The 19,742-nt window shown below is 41.8% G+C and overlaps 1 protein-coding gene across 5 annotated transcripts in view; it reads right to left on the minus strand.

Moving 5' to 3' along the window:
• The window catches only part of Smad2 (SMAD family member 2), a 64,313-nt gene extending 48,354 nt beyond the window's left edge, over window positions 1-15,959 (minus strand). The window contains exons 1-2 of one of the 5 annotated variants that reach the window (XM_060377029.1): window positions 5,133-5,260; window positions 4,563-4,645 (exon numbers count right to left, since the gene is read on the minus strand). The gene's annotated coding sequence lies outside the window, so the exon portion shown is untranslated. Of the gene's footprint in view, window positions 1-4,562; window positions 4,646-5,132; window positions 5,261-10,125; window positions 10,147-15,398; window positions 15,538-15,689 lie in introns of those variants that run through there. The other 4 variants (XM_060377032.1, XM_060377026.1, XM_060377027.1 and 1 more) reach the window with 4 other exon arrangements.
• Window positions 15,960-19,742: the final 3,783 nt, after the last annotated feature.

Here is a 19,742-nt window from a genome sequence, read left to right on the forward strand (position 1 = left end):
GAAGATGCAAAATTGTAAGTCTTCATTGTTGTACTGAAAATATTAAACAATATAAAAAAAAACTCATATTCATATCCCTCAAAAGGAAAAAAAAAAAAGCTAAATGGACCCTCAAAGATGCATTCAGGAGACCCACCCAAGGGTCTCCCAATTTGGCCTCAGGTCCCACTTACGGACATATGGACTCTGTTTAGCAAGGCTGCACTGAACAGCACTGACCGCTTTCAAAGTTTATAGACAGGAAAAAAAAAATGCAAACAGAGCTCATTAGATTCTGGAACTTTCCTTAGCAATACAGCAGACCCAGTGGGCAGGTAGGGTTTGCCCAGCTGGGGAGTTGCAAGGCAATAAAGGAGCAACAATGAGAATGTGACAGGAGCTATTAAACTGTCAACAGGAGCTGACAAATAAAACACGAGCAAGCATTACAATACATCAAGCTTCAATTTGACAAAAAGGCAGACATATAAAACCCCACCAGACACATGATAACCTTCATACCACTAGCAGGAAGCAAAGAAAATATACTTTTGGCCCTGTGAATTCCTACTGTACCATAAAGTATGCTCTAGGGAGGCCAACTGTGTAATGCCATGTGACACAGTCCCTTCCTAGCACAGAGAACATGATTAACTTAACCTTTGGAAGGAAGAGGTGCCATGTAAGTGACACAGAAGTCACTGTTTTGAGCAGAAGTCTCAAAAGAGATAGCTCACAGGTTGAGAGCTCAACATGTCTTCTGAAATCAAGTAACATTTTTGGAGCTAATCATTAGAATGTGAGTATTGGAAGCACTGTGCTAGAACATGAGAGCAGTTAAAGCCAGCACGTTTGTGCTCATCAAAAAGACTGTTAAATCAGTAATTCCAGAGACAATTCATGTGTACTTAATAATGACCAGCTGGATGTGGGTATTTATAATTCAAAGGTATGTGGCACTGCTTCCTGATGCAGGTGGGATGCACAGGTGCATTCAAGACCACTGGGAACACCAGGGGGCAGATCTCCAGAGCCAGGCCCCATCATCAGTTTATAAATACTGTTAAACTAGCAGAGGTGCCAGTGGCACGGACAGGGCCACATCAAATATGGTTAAGTCGTGCTGGAGAGGCCAGACAGGTCACACAGACAGGTGGACCAAGCTTAGCAGACACAACTACAGACCAGTGACCTCAAAACTTGCCTCAAGGAAATCAGCATGTTGTGTTACTGAGAATCTCATCTTTCAGGACAAATCCTTTTCCTGGGTTAATGGCTGATCCACGTGCCTTGTGGAAATTGGCAGAAAAAATTTTAAGACTTTAGCTTAAAAGTTTATATACCTTGGGTTCAAATATTTCACTCACAAAAATTTAGGCTAAAAACAAATGGAAATTAAACTTAACTATCTGTAAAATAGCATGAGAAATTCTCTTTAGTATCAGAAATACCCCAGCAGATTCCTGCTGCACCGTAGTTAGGAGTGAAGACATAAAATGAAAACACCTTAAATTCAAACCTGTTCTGGTTTATCTGAATCACATGACCTATGCTGCCATATATCAGTGTCCTTAATGTACAAGATCAATTATGACCAATCAGGAACCAAGTAAACACTTAGTTACCAACATTAACTTTCCCTATCATGGTAACCAGATTGACTGACATCTCATGTTTTTTTTTTTCATTATGTCATAACATTTTCAGCAATGCTAATTATAATACTGGATGCCCATTTGTTGTATTTTAAATAAAAAGTATTTAACCACTGCTTGAAATACAAATGCATTGAAAAGAAATTGACAAGACATGGCAATTTGTTCCAAGTTGAATACAAATGGAACAAAAAAGAAAACTCCAATTTATAATCATATCACAAAAATCTGAATGAGTCATATATAGAATAAAAATGTTTTCTTCAACAGTATGGCAGCAAGCTCAGACATGGAGTTTTTTATTTTGCTTTCTAACATCTGCAAGAACTAAGTTCAGATGCTACTTGTTTCTAATTCCTGCAATAAATGATGCTTAGATAATGCAGGTTTTGAAACCATAGAAAGACAGCTTTAACGCAAAAGACAGTTTAAAAATCATGTTAGTAAAACTAAGATTCCAAGATTACTCACTGGAAAGTTTCAATTATGTAAGGTCTGACTGTCCTGAGTTTCTAGCTAAGTTTTCTAATCACTGATAATTCTCTAACTTCAGCAAACAGTATTATCTACTACTTTACTGAACTACAAATCCTCTTCTATGCAGTCTTTCAACTGTTCTTTTTTAAACCACTTTTGATGTAAATGAGACCAGAGAATATGCATTCTAAAAAGAAAAATTTCCAAATGACTAGGATGGTTTTTCATCTTTTGATGTTATCTTCTGGAATGCACAAGTTCCATACAAAAACCCTACAGAAGTAAGATCAGAAGTGCTATGAATTTGTGAAGAATGTATCTGTGAATGAAAATGTGGTATTTGCAGTTATTTTGGACTTGATAATAGCCATCAAAATGTCATCTAATTTTTTCCACAAAGGTTTCATACATTTTGCTAAATTTACTCATTCCTCCAACCATCTTTATTATTGAGATGGAATTTAAAAAAAAAAAAAAAAAGGCAGGTTCTGAGTACGGTTCACTGTAGCAGTAGGCTTAACACGTGCTAGCGCCCTGACTGCCATTCCCAGCACCCGGAACACTCCTATCCTTTGACCCACTGTGAAATGTTAGGACTGTGCAATAATCGAATGTAAGGCATGCCAAACACAGTTAACAAACTCCAACATCTTTCTAATCCCGTTCCCCTCCGGGTGCTTCTCAGGGAGAACTAGCCTGCACACCGCTGTTCAGTACAGGTTTCGTCACACCGTAATACCCCAAGTTTTGTACCCTTCACAACCTTATGTTGAACTCACACTCTGGTCAGCTGGCTTTTCTTCACTCAATGTTGCGACTATTTGCACTGACCTGTACATAAATTAAATCTATATCCTAGTTTACTCACTAGGATATAGATATAAAAGAGCAAGCCATCTCATGGCTCAAGCCTTGAGATTCTCCTCTTTTCAGTTACCTGAGTTCCATCTTCGCACTCTTCTGGGTCCTCCAGATATGGTCTGGTGCATACACTTTTCTACACGATGTGAATGCTGTCCTACAGCAAGCACTTTCAAACTCTTTAATGGAGAGTCCCATGGCAAACACACTTGACACTGCAGCCCACCGTGCACTCTGCGCAGTGTCTTCAGAGCCACTTCCCTGTATGCTGTGCTCAGCTATTTCTCTAACGAACCACGACTGAGCAGAGAACCGAGGCAGCAGATCCTGAGACCTACCAGTTTTTAAAACTCAGAAGGAAAAAGGTAGATAACAGGTTCTGGTTCTATGTTTCGAACACTTTAAATAATAAAGCCACCACCTTGAGACATACTATCAGCAAGAAATGGTTGCAGAGAACACAAATGTATCATTTTACCAAGGACTAACGAAAAAGTTATACCAGCTGTCTAACCTCCAGAGAATCACGAGCCTATTCAATTATTACCAACACATGACATTGTCTGGCCCTCCTAATTTTAGTTGTAGGATGGGTTTTATATACAGGGGTTGTGATAAGGACTTTATGGACATCTTTGCCACTGCTGATTGTTCAGGTTATATTCCTAGCAACCCTTTGCTCATATTCACAATCTTTTCTCTTAATTCACGGCATTCACTTATGTATTCAATTACATAACTTTTATGTATCTTTAGCCAGCAAGTGATTCTTGAAGTTATCTGGTGGTATGTATCATTTCTCTCTGTGAGTTCACCCCATGTGGTTCACCTTGTAAGAGTAACACATTTAACCTTTCCTCTCTAGTAGCCTATTTGTATTTACATTTACATGTATCTGTTTTCCCTCCTTGACAAAGATCATGACATACACCAGCACCACAACTTCCAAGTTTTCTCTGACAGTATATAGACACTCTCTCTGTTTCTGGGCTCTTGGGCTTTCTTCTGGGAATGTACACCTCAGGCAGCTACCACTGTACCTTAACCACTAAAGCTCCATGCTACACCTGGATTATCTGCTTCCTACTTGCCTCTCCTGAAGCCTCAGCTGCTGCTTGGGCCACCGAGCCTGCCTGCTGCCACCCCTCCATATGGTGGATGGTGAGACACTCTTTCTTTCTGGATCCATAAACCCTTCTGTATTAGTCAGAAGTCCTTCCTTCTGGAAATTGCCTTGATCGTGGAGTTTTATCACAGCAAAAGGAAAGTAACTAACACAACACAGGTTTATATATAGACATATTTAACTTCTACCATTTTATGTTTTCTAATTTCTATATATTTATTCACTTCCTCCCACCCCTCACTTATAATCATTTTTTTTCATTTCTGTCTACTCATCCTCACTTACTTATCAAACTAGACATTCTATTGCAGTTCTTCAAAGGGTGTCTCCTAAATTTGTTTGAATGGCAAACTTGAACTCATCAGTAGATTATACGTAAAGACAGTCGTCTATTAAAATGCATAATAAAAGTAATTCTGAATTATAAATAATAATAAAGGATACAGATATAGTGTGGTACATACCAAATCCCAGGTACAAAAAGGCTGCAAAAGACCATCTCTTCAGCCTACAAGTTCAAGACCAGTCTAGCACAACATATGCTTCCCTTTAAAAACAAGTGATTTAAAAAGTCTCATAAGAATAGGAAGAATAAGTTAAAAGAGAAAAGAAAATTAGTAAGTGAGAAATAGACAAATATTAATTGTAAATAACTTAGGAACTATTTACTCTAGGTCAGCTGTAGGGGAAGCTAAGAAATATCACGCTAACTGAAACTGGGGGTCAGGAGGAAGAAGATAAAACTAACAGGGCCATGAGAACTGATCCTAGGGAATCTGATCCTCTGTGTAACTCTCCAGCTCTCTATGGGTAATTGCTTCTCTGTCTCACTGTTCTGTGGGGGTACAACAGAAGCCCTGACCAGGAAAATGGCTATGTATATTACTGGAACACAACTATACACTAAAGACTTTCTCAAGCCCTGTCCTCTGTTAGGTTCTGGCTCTTATACATGAGCAGCCAGACTTCTATCTCGTTGGTCAGATTTATAAGACTCTTCAAGAGAGTATCAACCTCAGAGAAAACATACTCACACTAATATTGAGAGCTTATAAACAGCATACTCAGCTCTCTCGCCCATGAAACTTAAAGGAGACATCTCCCACTTCTGTCCAGCTTTCAAAGACTACTTCTTAGTGGAGCACACACTCACTGACTACCTGAAGAAAAATGGCAAAAACAGAAAAGGGGAACTTCAGATAAACTGAGATTACATGGAAGGAAGAAAAATTCAGTCATCAAGAGAGCAATAAGAAGATACAGCAACACTGAAGCAAGAGCAGCATGTGCTCAGAGACAGCAACAGAGAATAAGGAAATCTAAGTGTGGTAGTTCACGAAGGCAGAAATGGGGCAACAGATCAACACACACACATGAAAACTCCCCAAAAGGAGAAAACAAAAACAGCAGAAAAGTGAAGAAAACAGGAGGAGCAGTTCTGAGGTCCAATGTCCAAATAGGAGTTCCAGGAAAGCAAGAAAGTTAATGGCGAGGTAAGGTGCCAAAGAAACCTAGGAAAACCCCCGAAACTAGATAGGTGCTTCCACAGAGAAGGGACCATCACAACTGCAGCACAGCAAATGGTCAAAACCCTCCTAACATCACAGCTGGTGACAGGGAAACCTCACAATGAGGAGGACAAAGCAGGAAGTTGCGGGATTAAAAAAAAAAAAAATAGGCCATACAGATAAAAGGATTAGAATGGCTGTGGTTTTCTCAACACAGCACTAAGTTAACTGAACAATTACTTCCAACCTGAATTTTTACTCTCCCAGAAATGAAGTGACCTTTACTGTAGTCTAATTTAGTGGTATCAGTGCTGTTGAGTGTTTTTTGAAATGCCTCTGCCCTTTTGTACATCTTCAGAGAAATGTCCATTTGAGTCCTTTGCTCATTTTATTAGTTTGTTTTTTTTGTTTTTTTGTTGTTGTTGTTGTTCTAGAATTCTTTACTCTGGATACAAACCTTCATAAGATACACTATTTCCAAATACGATCTCATTTTGAGAATAATCTTTAAATTTTCTTTTCTTTGATGCACAAAAACTTTTAGCTTTCACAAAGTCCATCTTAACTTTTTTATTTGTACTTTTGCCTTTGGTGTCATATTCACAAAACCACTGCCAAATCTCCTGAACTGGCCACTCTCTTCCCTTCTAGTCACGTGTGTCTTTGTAATTATTGTTCTGACTTGGGAATATTAAAAATACTGAAATTTTGTACTAAGTGTTAGAAATCTAAAACTGTGTATCTTATCTTTGAGTCCATCACAATTCAGACTAACCATTTTAAGAGCTGTTGAGCCACACATAGCTAAAGGCTATCATATCAGACTGAACAGTTCCAAAATATGTAAGAATCTAGTAATAATAGGGACATTTATGGAAAGCAAAACTAAGGTAGCAGATAAGGAAAATTACTTTGCACTTCAATTACCTATTTTGTTGCTTTTAATTTTTGTACTATATGCATGACTATTTCCTATGCAAAGAGGTGATTAAATTGCCTTTCTCTAAGACAGAAATTATTGGCCCACTGCTATAAATCTAAGAGACACGGCTGTACAGGTACTCAATGAGGTATCATCCACTGCAGCGCTGTTTCTAGCACCACAAGACTACAGGTTAATGTAAATGTCCACCAACAGAGCTCTGCTGAAACAGATGAGAGTATCACGCACCCTCAGAGGGTAAAGGCACTTGCCACCAAGCCTAATGACCTGAGTCAATCCCAAAACACTTATACAGAAGTAGAACCAATTTCTCTAAGCTGCCCTGTGACCTCCAGAAGCGCATGACATATATATGCATGCACAAGTGCTAATACAGCACACGATTATTTAAAAATGTATAAAAGACAGAATGTTACCATAACCAAAACAAAGGCATTCAATATGTACTGACATAAAGCAATCTACAAGATGGATTTTCAAGTACAATATCTGGCTATATGTGCTAAAACATAGTATTTGTCCAAGTGTGCTTATAGATGGACAGAAGCTTGGTAGCACTATTTGCCTTTGCAAAGACAAGGACTTATAATGTATCCTCTGATTTTCAAGACAGACTAACACATTACTTACATATGTGTCATCTAACTGTGGTTCTAACTGTGGTTGTGGTTGAAGTTTCCTCTGCTTCACCTTCCTGTGCTATAAACTCCAGCTGAAAACTAGGGCTTCTTAGTTCCTCTACAAACTGGAGTTTTTATCTCCCAGAAGCACATGTTTCAGTAACACCTGAATCTTTACTTTTGACTTTCCCTACCATCCTCCCTTTCTCAACATGAGAAACTACGTGGTCTATTTTATCTGACACTTCCGTGTTTGCAACAGGAAAAATGGTCCTAACTTGTGTCTGTTCTGGCACATTTGTTTGTCACCACAAGAAATCTAGAATAGGCATAACAGCATGTATCTTTAATCCAAGCACTGAAAGGCTGAGTTAGGAAGCTCTCAAGTTCCTATCCTGGGCTACACAGGGAGACCACGTCTGGGAAAAGTAAATAAGCAAACAGTACTTGAATAAAGTAGTTCATTACGACAAACAGTGATGAAAGCAGCACAACCATTTGAGAAAAGGCTGTGAAACTTGACATTTCATCTAAGAGAATAAAAGAAAATCTGGCAAGAAAAATACTTGGCAGAAGTTGAAATGGAGAACAGAATAGAAATTAAGCACAGAAAGCAAATGTAGGGCTGCTGAGGTAGCAGCCCTACCATGTAAGAAGCACCAGGTACAAAAGAAAAAAGCCAAATATAATAAATTGTTCCTTTTAAAGCTATGAAAGGAAGAGAAATTTCAAATATCTTCAAATAGTCAAGGAATACAAAATATTCCCTAATACATACCTAAATTTTTACTTCAATAGAAACCACGGCTGGGGAGATAGCTCAGTCTGTATAAGCACTTATGGCACAAGCATGAGCACCTGAATTTGAATCCCCAGCACTCGTGTAAACAGGAAAGCGTGAACCAGCTATGGAGGGATGTAAAACAGAAAGCTCCAGGTTCAATGAAGGAAATACAACGGATGGGTAGAGGAACACACCATATGTCCTTCAGGCTCTGGCCTGGGCACGGGGGCTTACACACGTGCGCATGCATACACACACACAACCTACAAATAAAAAAAAATTGAGAGGGGGCTGCCTATGCAAGCTACATGAACTTAATTCTTCCTACAGAACCTACAAAAGGTAGACAAGAACCAACTCCATAAAACTGTTCTCTGACAGCCACACGGCGCCCATACACACACCATACACACAACAATAGTTAACAATGTTTAAGAGAAACACAAAGGCAAATATGCCAACGACAAACAACTGAGAAGACAATGACGAATGCCAAAGCTCCAATGGAAATATTAGTAAAAAAAAAAAAAAAAAAAATCACTATTTAAGCTGTTGGCAATCTATGTTCAAACACAGCACACTAAGCAGAGAAATACCTCGCCAAGACCTGAAATTTCCTGTGAGCCAAAGAAATCATTGATAAGGAAAGCAATAGTAAGGATTTAGAAAACGAAATCATAAAGCTCAGTGGACATGTCTGCTTAGCAGACTCAAGCCCCACCACCACCTCTCTAAAAACATATACTTAAAACCAGTTTCTCAACTCTCTCAGTAGTAAATTTTTTTTCCAAAGTTTTAAACGAATCAAGAAGGATAATGCCAAACGGAAACACAAGTCAGCCCCATGGAGGATGGTAGGTAATGTGCCTTTTAAAGAGTACAGATAACATTCACATATGCAATTTTTATGGACAGTTACAATCAAATGTGTCTGGGTTTAACCCTTGAAGGAGGCCATTAGTTCAGTGACTATCCACTTCACAAAGGGGTGAGCTCTGTGTAGACAACTTGTTCCCTGCTGGCAGAATTTACACTTTTAATACACTGCATGGAAGCTGAATCTCTATCATCAGCTCATAAGCAGTCAAATTGCCCAGCTCATAAATGCACACCAACACAAGACTGCACATGCCCAAATGCAAGTCAGCAGAGTGCTGTGCACTCTTAATGGCCTTCCCAGTTCCTGAGTTAGTTACTCCTGAAGCATCACCTAGTATCACATCAACTATGTGTAAGGGCTTGTAGGCTGCAAATTCAAGTACATCTAAAGTAGTTGGTGCCAATAGAACTTTCTACAATGGTGAAAGTGGTCTTTACGTGTGATGTCTAATACAGCAGCTGATACCTATAATATAGCCATCAAAAGTTAGATTAAAATTAACAAAAATAATATAAAGTTTAACTTCAGTTCCTCAGCCACATGATCTATATTTCAAGTTCTAAACAGGCATCATAGCTAGCTGCTACCTAACAGATACACAGCCCAGGCTTCACTAAAACTCTTGCTCCTCAAGCAAGCTTCAAAGGCACCCAGGAGCAGAATGCGGTAGGGGTCGAGGAGAGGAGCAGGTAGGGCTTTTGCTGCAGCCCACTCCCCTTCCTATTATTACTACCATTAAAAAAAAAAAAAACAAACTTCATTTTGGATCTCTTCACAGAATATTCTTCCTTCCTGAGTGCATTAAACCTACAACTACCCCACCCAAAAAAGGAAAAGAAGCTGGGTTTTGCAGATAACTCAAAGAAATGCAGGCCTTCCTTCAGATGCAATGAGACAAAAGCTTCTACTTAACATTGCTTTACAGACTTGTAGCCAATTTTGAAATCCCAGATTTTCAAAATCTGTGAATCTAGAAAATCAGTAACCATTTCACATTAAGTTCCAAATTTTAACAATTGAGATATTGCTCAGGATTTCTTCATGGGTACAATTGTAAAGACAGAATGTCTACAGGGGCTAGGAAGCTAGAAAGGAAATGGGGGAGATGAGTTGGTAGAGAGGATTAACAGAACTAATGATGTATGAAAGAGTCATATGGAAACCTACTATTTTATAAGCCAATTTAAAAATAAATCAAAAGAATTCGAAGGAAGGCACTCTGCACACGCGGATAATGCTGCTCCTGAAAGTCAAGTCATTAAATGAAATCCCCCATGCCAGGCTACGGATACCTTTCCATGAGTTGTTATCAGGGAGATAGCATCCTTAGTCCCTGCAAAACAAAACAACAAAAAACAGGCTATTGCCATTTCTCTTCACTGACGACCAGAACTAGATGATTCCTCCACTGCCAAAGACATTACACACTTCATTTCAGCACATGAAGAAATTAAGCTATAACCAAGCTGGAAGCTTCCACCTGGAAGCTAGTTTTTCTAGTATTGAAAATGAGAGAAAAATCATCAACTGTTTGACCTAACTGTAAGTCTTGCAAACTGTCATCCTGCCAGACAACATGTGCCCACAGGTGCAATAGTGGCATGACAGTTACAGAGATAACCAAGTGCTTCCTAGTACTGTTAGCCTGGCCCAAAGCCAATGACCAGACAGGTCACAGACCATGAAGGAGAACCCACTACTGCAGCTAAATGGGCAAGGCATCAAACTGTCTTCTCAATACTTAAGAAACTAGCTTCTGCAGTGAGTCAGTGAGCAGATGATGGTTAATTCAGAGACCATAACCCATTAAAGTGCTCAGAACAAGAGATCTACTAAGTATTCAGACCTAAACAGGACATCTATTTCATCTTCCTCAAAAGCTCAAGGAACATCAATGGAAGAGGGAACAACAAATTTAAGAGCCAAATAGAAAGGAATGCTGTGAAACTTTGTTTTCTAGCCATAATGACTACTGCAACCAGGAACTTTCTGCTGCACAAGACTGGTCCCATCAAGATTCCATTATGGAGAGAGAAGAGGCTCATAAAGCCCCAGAACTAAAAGCAGTCAATGGTGCTAGGTAGAGGGGAGTCCTATTTCTCAGGGGCAGTCACTATTAAGTTATTCTTTTCCAAGAAATAACCCACAATCCATGCTCATGCAAGCATCCCTAATAAAAACAATGGTTACCAACCATTGGTAACCAATGGTCAACCAACCAACCAACCAACCAACCAACCAAACAAACAAAACAACTAAAGTGGAACAGGACCTGTTACGAAGGGTTTTGATGAGAGGTGAAGGGGAATAAGAAAGGATTACCAGGGGGTTATTTTCAAAGAATACTATACTTTTATAAAACTTTAAAAGACTATTTTAAAAAGCAAACATAAAGACACACCAAATCAACAAGCAACTGTCCTAGGAGCAGATTCAGTTAAAACGAAACAAAACCACTGAACTCGAGAACCACTCAGAAATGCACAGACAACACAATCACTCACTCTAACCTGTCTGGCCAAACTACAGCAATGTCGAAATCCAACTGGTTTGGCAAAATTATAATTTTCCTGAATCAAATTACTGAAGTGAATTAAGAACCATGTTTAACAACATAAATCTAGACTGCCTTATTAGATGTCACCAAAAATTACATAATGGAGTGGATCCAAATAATCAAAGTCATCAGGCATAGTGGCTTTATACCTGTAATCTCAGCACTTGGGAGGCTGAATCGGGTGAAGTGATGCATTCAAGGTCACTGGAAAGTTTTGAGGCCAGTTTGAGAAACTCTGATCTACAGAGAGCCTGTCTCAGTAAGTAATGTTTTCCCCCAAAATCAAAACAAGAAACCCTGACCAGAGTTCAGTGAACTGTTCACATTTGCTCTATCCAGGAAATTTCTATCATACTATCTGTAAAAGCTCAAGTGAATTTTTTCACCTGATAACAAGAGGTTAACAAAAAGATGGCTTCTGTCAAGTGTGATCCAGCACCATATCTCTAAGGACACCTTTCTTGAGTGGTGGCTAGCAGAAAGACTTTTCAGTCTGAACTCAGAGCTCTCTTATTCTCTCATCAAGTCCTTGGCTACAGCACAATGCTCTCTAGCCTGTTGGTTAATCATCCTGAATAATCATCTAGTATATTAAGTAGATAATAGGGTCTTAAAAAGGCTTTTCCCAGACCAAATTTAAGCTAACTGATGAACATTTATTGCTAAGCTTTCAGGTCTGGTCCTGCTCTGAATGGCCCCAGACATGCTAGTCAAGCTTTGGGCACTTGCTTTGTGTCTTGAAGATTATCTCTATTATCCTCTCTAGGCTATTATCTGTTTTCTTTTAACAAAGGACAGTAAGCTAAAAGTTCCCCCATCATCCTATCTATCCCCACCACACCCTGTTAAGCATCCCACACTACCACAGTCTACTAGTTTCAATCTACTGTGGATTTAGATACCAGATAACGTTGTGAAAAACATTTTAAACAAATACCAACAGGTTCTAACTAAGACCTGAAAGGATCCCCTATGCTTTACGGTACACTTGGACAATTAGGCTGAAGGACTGGTTACTCAATGTCCACTTCTCATCAACATTTATAAGAGATCAGGGGTAATAGTGCTGGCAAATCATCTACATTAAGAAGAGCCCAAGTAACTAACTAAAGAACAAGAACATTAAATTGGGAGAACCTGTCTCAAAGAATGTTCTCAACCCTCTAGTCTTATAATAATCTTAACAGTAAAAGTTACCTTTTCCACTTTTAGTAAGAAAACCAAGACTTGAGAGTTTAAGCAATAAGCCAAATATCAGCCTAGGTCATTGATTCCAAACTCCAAAGCCATTCCACTACCTGACTTTATTTTTTGTTTAACTACTTGCATACAATATTCCTTTCACTGGAACCCAAATGACTCAAGTTCCTTTCTTTCTTTAACCACTTTCTTTAACTACACGGCATTGGTTAATCAAACTGAAACCAAATTAAGCTTAGCAACTGTACATCTATTCAACAAGGATGTTTCTCAAAGATTAGCTATATCTTCCGTTTAAACGAACTACAAAAAGTGGCAGACAGTAACCTTACCCCAACTAAGAGATTGTTCTTAGTGACACAGGAGCTAACACACCCCATCTCCCCTAGTGCCATCCTTTACACTTGATAGAAGGCATTTCAAGTATACTTCAGAAACTGACTTTGAATGAATTGGTTGAATGCTCAAGCTCCTCAATTTAAACTAACATAATTAGTCTTGTTACTCTGGGGCCCTGGCCATGAGAGACATGGGGTCCTTTCCAAATTCCACTGAAGAGTGTGACAAGCCACAAAAAGTTTGTTGTGTAAGTGAGCAAGTGTTACTTGTCCAATAAAGTGACACTGAATTCTTTATAGTCAGTTTCTGATACACCTTTGCAATACTCAGTGGAAAACGTTTTTGCACTTACAGAAACCAAGGGCCTAAAATGTCTCTTCTGCTTCTATTCAGACAAAGCATCTAGAAAGATATGACTCTCTCCACCCCCTAAAAAAGATTCTTGTCCCAAGAATATGAATAAACCTCCATCTGCCAGACTGCACTATATACAGCTCCTGCATGCATTACAAAAGCACCTGTATAAAAAAAGGCTGCTGCAAACACGGCTTCTGGAGTCCAGAGCATTAAACCAAGCACAAAGGAAACAGATAGGCCCAAAAGTCAAATCTAAAAACTCAAATGGTAATTAAGCACTAGTCCACACAGCTAAACTGAGTTAAGTTCGCTAGTTTGTTCACTCACAGTGCCCCTGATGCCAATTACTGAGATTGCAGCAACATTCTGTTATCTGTATATCAAAATGAAAAGGGACCTCTTGCTCTCCTAAATTAGTAACACCTCTGTCCACAAGAAGTAAAGGGTTGTATACAAAACCATTCCCAATATTCCTATGGAGAGTTAAAATATAACCAAGCCTAACAGGCCACAAACAGGAAATTACTCCGTAGTTTCTCCCAAGACTTAATTTATGAACCATACAGATTGCATAGCTATTTAGTGATAAGTACCTTGGAACCCTAAAAACCAAACTTTGTCGAACACCTACAAGATGAAATCACTTTAGGTGTAGCTACAAGCTTTAAGAGCAGGGTCTTGATAGGGAACACAAGTGATGTCTGTAATCACATTAGAGTAATTAAGCCTGGACAGTGAGCACCCTTCAACTTCATTAAGTCAATTGGATTTTAACATTAAGCATGTAAGTGGGCACTCACTTTAGAACTGTCCAAAGATCGGAACAATTTTTCCTATTATCACAAGTTAAGTTTATGCAAAAACAAAGAAACTTTAAATATAACATGTTATTTTATGAATTTAAAATAAACACTGCCAAATGACCTAATATATATAAAAAAAAATCTTTATGGAGTTGTTTCATAGTTAAATGGGAAGGGAAAAAAAACCTTAAAACTATAATACATTTGCTTCTCCCATGTCTGGATTCCATCTGCTTCACTAACTCATGAATTGAAACTATTCCAACTTCGTTTTAGCTACTTAACACTTCTCTGTAAAGGGGAAAATTGCTTTTCCAGGGATCAAAGTAAACTAATAGGAAAGAGATTTCCAGCATGGCAGCAAATGTATTCTTGTGTTAGGCTCAAGAGAAACATCCTTTCTATCAGTGTTATGGGGTCAATTAAGATGAAATTAGAAAACAATAAGATTTTGGAAATTGAAATTCTAGGGAACCATTTTTGAAAAGATCATCTTCAGGTAAATTTGCCTGGTTATTCGTTTATTTACATATGTTGTATTAGTTTAAAACATCACTATTTGGAATATTCCAACAAGGTTTGACATTAAAGCGAAATGCTGTTGCTGAATTATCTTCACTTGGGCAGGTTTTTAAAAAAATACTGGGCTGACAACAAACAGGTAGCATTTGCCTTTAAGGGCGAAAGGAAAAAGTAACAAAACCAACCTCGATTTCTGTTTTTCTTTTGTTTAGGTTTAACACGCAAGGATAAGAGGACAAAAGTACCTGGCCCAAGGACAGTATCCCTAGAAGAAAATAATCCAAGCACTAACTATGAAAACCAAGCCTGAAAGACGTGCGATCAATTAACATGCCTCCTAAAGGCGTGTGATTAGAAACTAATAGGCTGCACCCACCGAACAACTTTCCCAAGTGCGGGGAGGATGAGCCCCGCAGTCTCAGCCAGCAGCATGTTTGAGTACACACAGCTATTGGGACCCCGCGACTCTCATGGTTAACAAAGGCCACAGGAAAGGAAGATGGGAGAAAGAAAAAAAAAAAAGAAAAGGAAAAAGTGGAAGCAAAGTACCACACACCCCTAACTCGGCTCCGGGGCCCTTCTGCATCGCAAACCGCGAGTGCGGCCGCGCACCCGGGCTGGAGCGGGCCGCAGCCGGGCTGGGCGGGGCGGGGGCTCGCGGCCCTGCCCACGACGCCGACCCCGGCCCGCGCGCCACGGCCCGCCACGGCCCGCCACACCCCACCCGGTGGCCACGTGATCCGGCCCCGCACACCCCTGCCCGGTGCCCCGGGCGCCCCGGCTTTACCTGCGCCCGGCGCCGGGTCCCGCCCCGTCCGAGCCGGGGCCCCCGGACCTTTTGTTCCTTCCTCTTCCGACGGGCTCCGCGCCGCCGGAGGAGTGGGCGCGCGCAGGCGGAACTGCGCCGCGGGCCCCCGCCCCGCCCCCAGGCCCGCGCTCGCCGCGGCCGGCGGCCGGCTGAGGAGGGAGGGAGGGAGGGAGGGCGCCGCCCGCTCCGCTCCGCGCGTCCCCGCGCCCCGGCGCCGCCCGCGCCCCGCGCCGCCGCCCTCCGCCCCGGCGGCAGCCGCCGCGCACCTACCTCCGGGCGGCTCGCTCGGCGCTCGCGAGCTGCAGGCTGGCGAGCTGCACCTCCGCCACCGCGCGCGCTAGCCCCGCCTCCCTCCCCGAGCCGCGGGCCCCGCCGATTCGCCGGCGCAGCCCCGGGCTGGCACCCTGCCGCCCGCTGATTGGCGCCCGCGGCCGCCCGTTAGGCGTGAGGCACGCCGGCCGAGCGGGGCGCGCACGGAAGACGGAGGGAGCGCGGCGGGGACGGAAGGAGGCCGGGCGCCGCGGGCAGGGCCGGGGGCCGAGCGGGGCGCGGGCGGGCGCGGGCCGCCGCCTCCCGCCTCCGGCCCGACCGGCGGCGCGCGCGGCCAATCAGCGGACGGGGTGCCCGGGGTGTGAGCGCCGCGTCGGGGGCCTGGGATCGGAAGGGAGACGTCGCTCGCTGATTGGTCCCGCCTTCCCCGTCGAGCGTGAGGCGAGGCGCGGCCGGGCGGGGTGGCACGCCCGCGGTTGCGCCTGAGTTCTTGTCCGGCGCGCTCCCACGGGGCTCGTGGTGGATCGCGGAAGGCCGCGCAGCCTGCCACGCCCGCAGACCCCCGCCCTGACGCCTCTGGGTGGAGCGCCGCGGCGGAGCGCGCGCCCACCTCCGTCGTGAGGCCGGGATGGACACGTGCTCGGGCCCGGGCCCGCCCCCAGCAGGGTCGAAGCCTCTAGGCCAGCAGAGCCTTGCCGAAGCCTGAGCGCTGGCCGCGGAGGGGCGCGCCCTATGCAAATGAGGGGGCGGGGCCCGCGCTTGGGAGCGGGGGCGGGCGGCGAAAACCGCGGAGCGAGGGTTCTTGTCTGTGTGGTTGGTGGTAGGGCCTGGCAGCTCCTGGGTGTTTTTCTCCAACCGGAACCTTGGCTTCTTCTGAAGTAGAATTACTAATGGTACATGTTTCGATTGCTCGTCGTGAAGTGTGAGCACCTAGCACGGTGCTCCTTCGTTTGCTAGATTCTCCTTAGCTCATTTTACCTTCACTATGCCCCTGTTTCGAGGCCCCAACTTTTCACCTTTATCTATTAAGAAGCTAGTTCCCAAACTTACGACTACCCACAGTGTTGTGACCAGGTTCATCGTTAATCTTGATTTTAATTCAACCCCAGCAGATGAAATAATCACCTTTAGTATTGAGTACCTGTGTTCGGGTAATAAACCTAAATTTGAAATGTCTCTGAGGTGTTTAGTGGTAAAGACAGTAGCAGAGTCCAGTTTCCTTGCCCGTTTGTTGTGCTCACGTATTCCTACCTACCTCTTCATAGATTTCCTAGGAGATTGAAGATAATCAAACAAGCCTCAGTACAAAACAGTCCAGGACTGCCAACCAAGCAGTTAACAGTGAAGCATTCGCTCTTGTCAGATGTGAGGGCATCAGAGGGGCCTTTGTGTGGCCCTTGAGTTATTTGGTCATTCCTCGAGACTTGAGGGTTATTTAAATAGGCTTTCAAAATTTCCACCACTATTCTCATGGGAAAAATGAGGAGTACCTGATATAAACGAGCCATCGTTTTGAATGCAGCTGTAATCCAAATGCAAGGCCTTTGACAAAGTGGTGCTCAACTTACACAGTTATAAATAAAAACTTACATGTTATAGACTGATGTAGTTACAAAGAAATCATAAATGTAAACATGAGAACTTTGAAACTAAAGTCGAGGATCATTAATTTCCCTTTGCTTATGAACAGATATTGATGTCGACATGAACTTAGCAGAAATTCACCTTCTGGGACTCTAGGGTGGTTTCTTCTGCTCACAGTTGTGGAGGCAGGCCACACAATCCCTGTGTTAACAGTCTGTAGGCAGAGACAGATCGAGCATTTGACTGGCCCACACTAGGTCCTGATTTTAACCCCTAGCACTATCAAAATGAAAGTTAAGTTCGAGCACCACTTAGGGAGTGTTCTTGTCTCAACCTTCCAAGTCACCTGGGAGTGTGGTTAAGGCAAATGATGCTCAAATTGGAAGTAGGAAAACTGGTTCTGACTTGCCATCCTCCTTTATACCGATAGAAATCAGCAGCTGTAATACCGAATGCCCTGTTGAAAGTGGTCTTGGATCAGACAAAAGCTGTGTGATTCATATGTGGGTTTGAGTGTCCACATGAGCAGTTGGCATGGGGAGGGGAAAGCAGGGCTGATTAGTTTCTAGAAGAACATGCTTACTGAATTAAACCATCTCTCCAAAGTGTCAGACTTTGAGATCATAACTCCTCTATTTAGAAAGCCTTCCAAGATCTAGACTCTGGGGCAGTGGTTCTCAGTCTTCCTAATGCTATGACACTTTAATTCAGTTCTTCATGTTGTGGTGACCCCCAACCGCAAAGTTATTTGTGTTGCTACTTTACAACGGAAATTTTTCTACTGTTATGAATTGTGATATAAATATTTTTGGAGCTAAAGGTTTCCCAAAGGGGTCACAACCAACAGGTTGAGAATCACTGTGTTGGAGGTTCTAGAAGATTGAAGACAGGAATAGAGGTCGCCTGGCTACTAATGCAGTCTCCATGGGCTCAGTTAGAAATGCATCTAAACCAAAGTGGGTCAAGACAAGCTAAAGGCACATGGAGCAAGGATTGCCATGGCAACAGTCAGCTTAGAAATCCACTAGGGTACCTGAAGATCTAGAAGGAGGTCCCTCTTGTATAAGTTATATTGAATGAGTCTGCTTTTTTAGATGACTGGACAGCAAGTTTAACCCTTCATTACTCATTCCACTCTAAAATCAAGCCTAAATCATCTCAAAGTGCATTAAAAAAAAAAAAAACATAAGAAAATAAAAGCTATTTCTGGAAAAAGCCTGAGAGTCATGAGTTTTAAAAAAAAAAAACTAAATTTCATTGTCCATTTTTCTATAGTTTGGTTGTTGGTTTTTTTGTTTTGTTTTGTTTTTTTTTTTTTTTTTTTTTTTTTTTTTTTTTTATCTATGCATTAGCTTTTCCAAAGACCCAACTCATGGTTGTTGTCTGTGTGTAAATCTATAAATCCCTTCTGGTCTACTCAGACCAAAGTTATATTACCTGTGTGCTTTCTTTGTTAATGCTGATTTCCATACATATCATGACTACCTGGATTAATGTTTTGATTGATGATTTATTCTTATAATAATGGGAGTTTCTTAACTTCTCATATGTGCTTACTTTGTCTCTACATCCAGATTGTAAACTCCTAAATGTCAGAACAGTTGCCTCCCAGTTAACTTTTCACACCCTTACCAACATGCCTGTAAGTGATGGTAGGGAAAAACAGTGTTTCTATAGCAGGAAAGTGGCATGTGTATCTCTGTTCTGCATTGTCCTGTTGGTGCCATCCTGCTTTGTAGTTCTGTATGTAACTGTTGAGTTTACTGGACATTTGTTTGCTTGTCCTGGTAAACGAAGTAGCAAGGAACCATAGTTATTTAAAACTCGGACAGTATTGGCTGAATGAGATAACGTGAGACAGAGTCACAGAGGACTGTAAGTGGTTACATTTAGTAAACATTAGAGGCTGTGCAGCAGCTGGATTGATGTTTCCATAGGGTGAGTCTTCAGGCTTTAAATGAGTGTGCATTGAGATGTTTACACATACCCACGCACACCAGAGACAGAACTCATTTACATGTAAATGAAGGACCTTCATTTACATGTTCAGTTTTGCTAGAAAGATCTTAATATCTAATGGGAAATGCTAAAGACAGCCACAGGGATATGAAAGGAAAACATTAAATTCAACAGGTGTTCATCAGGCATTTTTATGTACCTACCATAAAAGTATTGGCTGACTATTCTCATTCTTTGGGACAGTCTTTGAGAATTAGAGGTTATAAGACAAACTGACTTTTGAAAGAGAAAGCTGGTGCCTACCTAGAGTGTTCACCCCTACGGCTAGTGTTCTTGGTATGGGAGAGTATTCTGCATGCTATGTTTGGTAGCATGCAGAGAAATGTAGACACCAAGCCAGCTACAAACCCTCTGATCTACAATGGTGTGCTGTCTGTAAGATATGCTACTGCAAAGGTGGCACAAAACTTGTAGGAGTAACCAACCAGGATCTGATTTGACTGAAGGCCC

This window comes from Meriones unguiculatus, chromosome 2 (genome assembly GCF_030254825.1).
Source record: "Meriones unguiculatus strain TT.TT164.6M chromosome 2, Bangor_MerUng_6.1, whole genome shotgun sequence".
NCBI classification, from domain to species: domain Eukaryota; kingdom Metazoa; phylum Chordata; class Mammalia; order Rodentia; family Muridae; genus Meriones; species Meriones unguiculatus.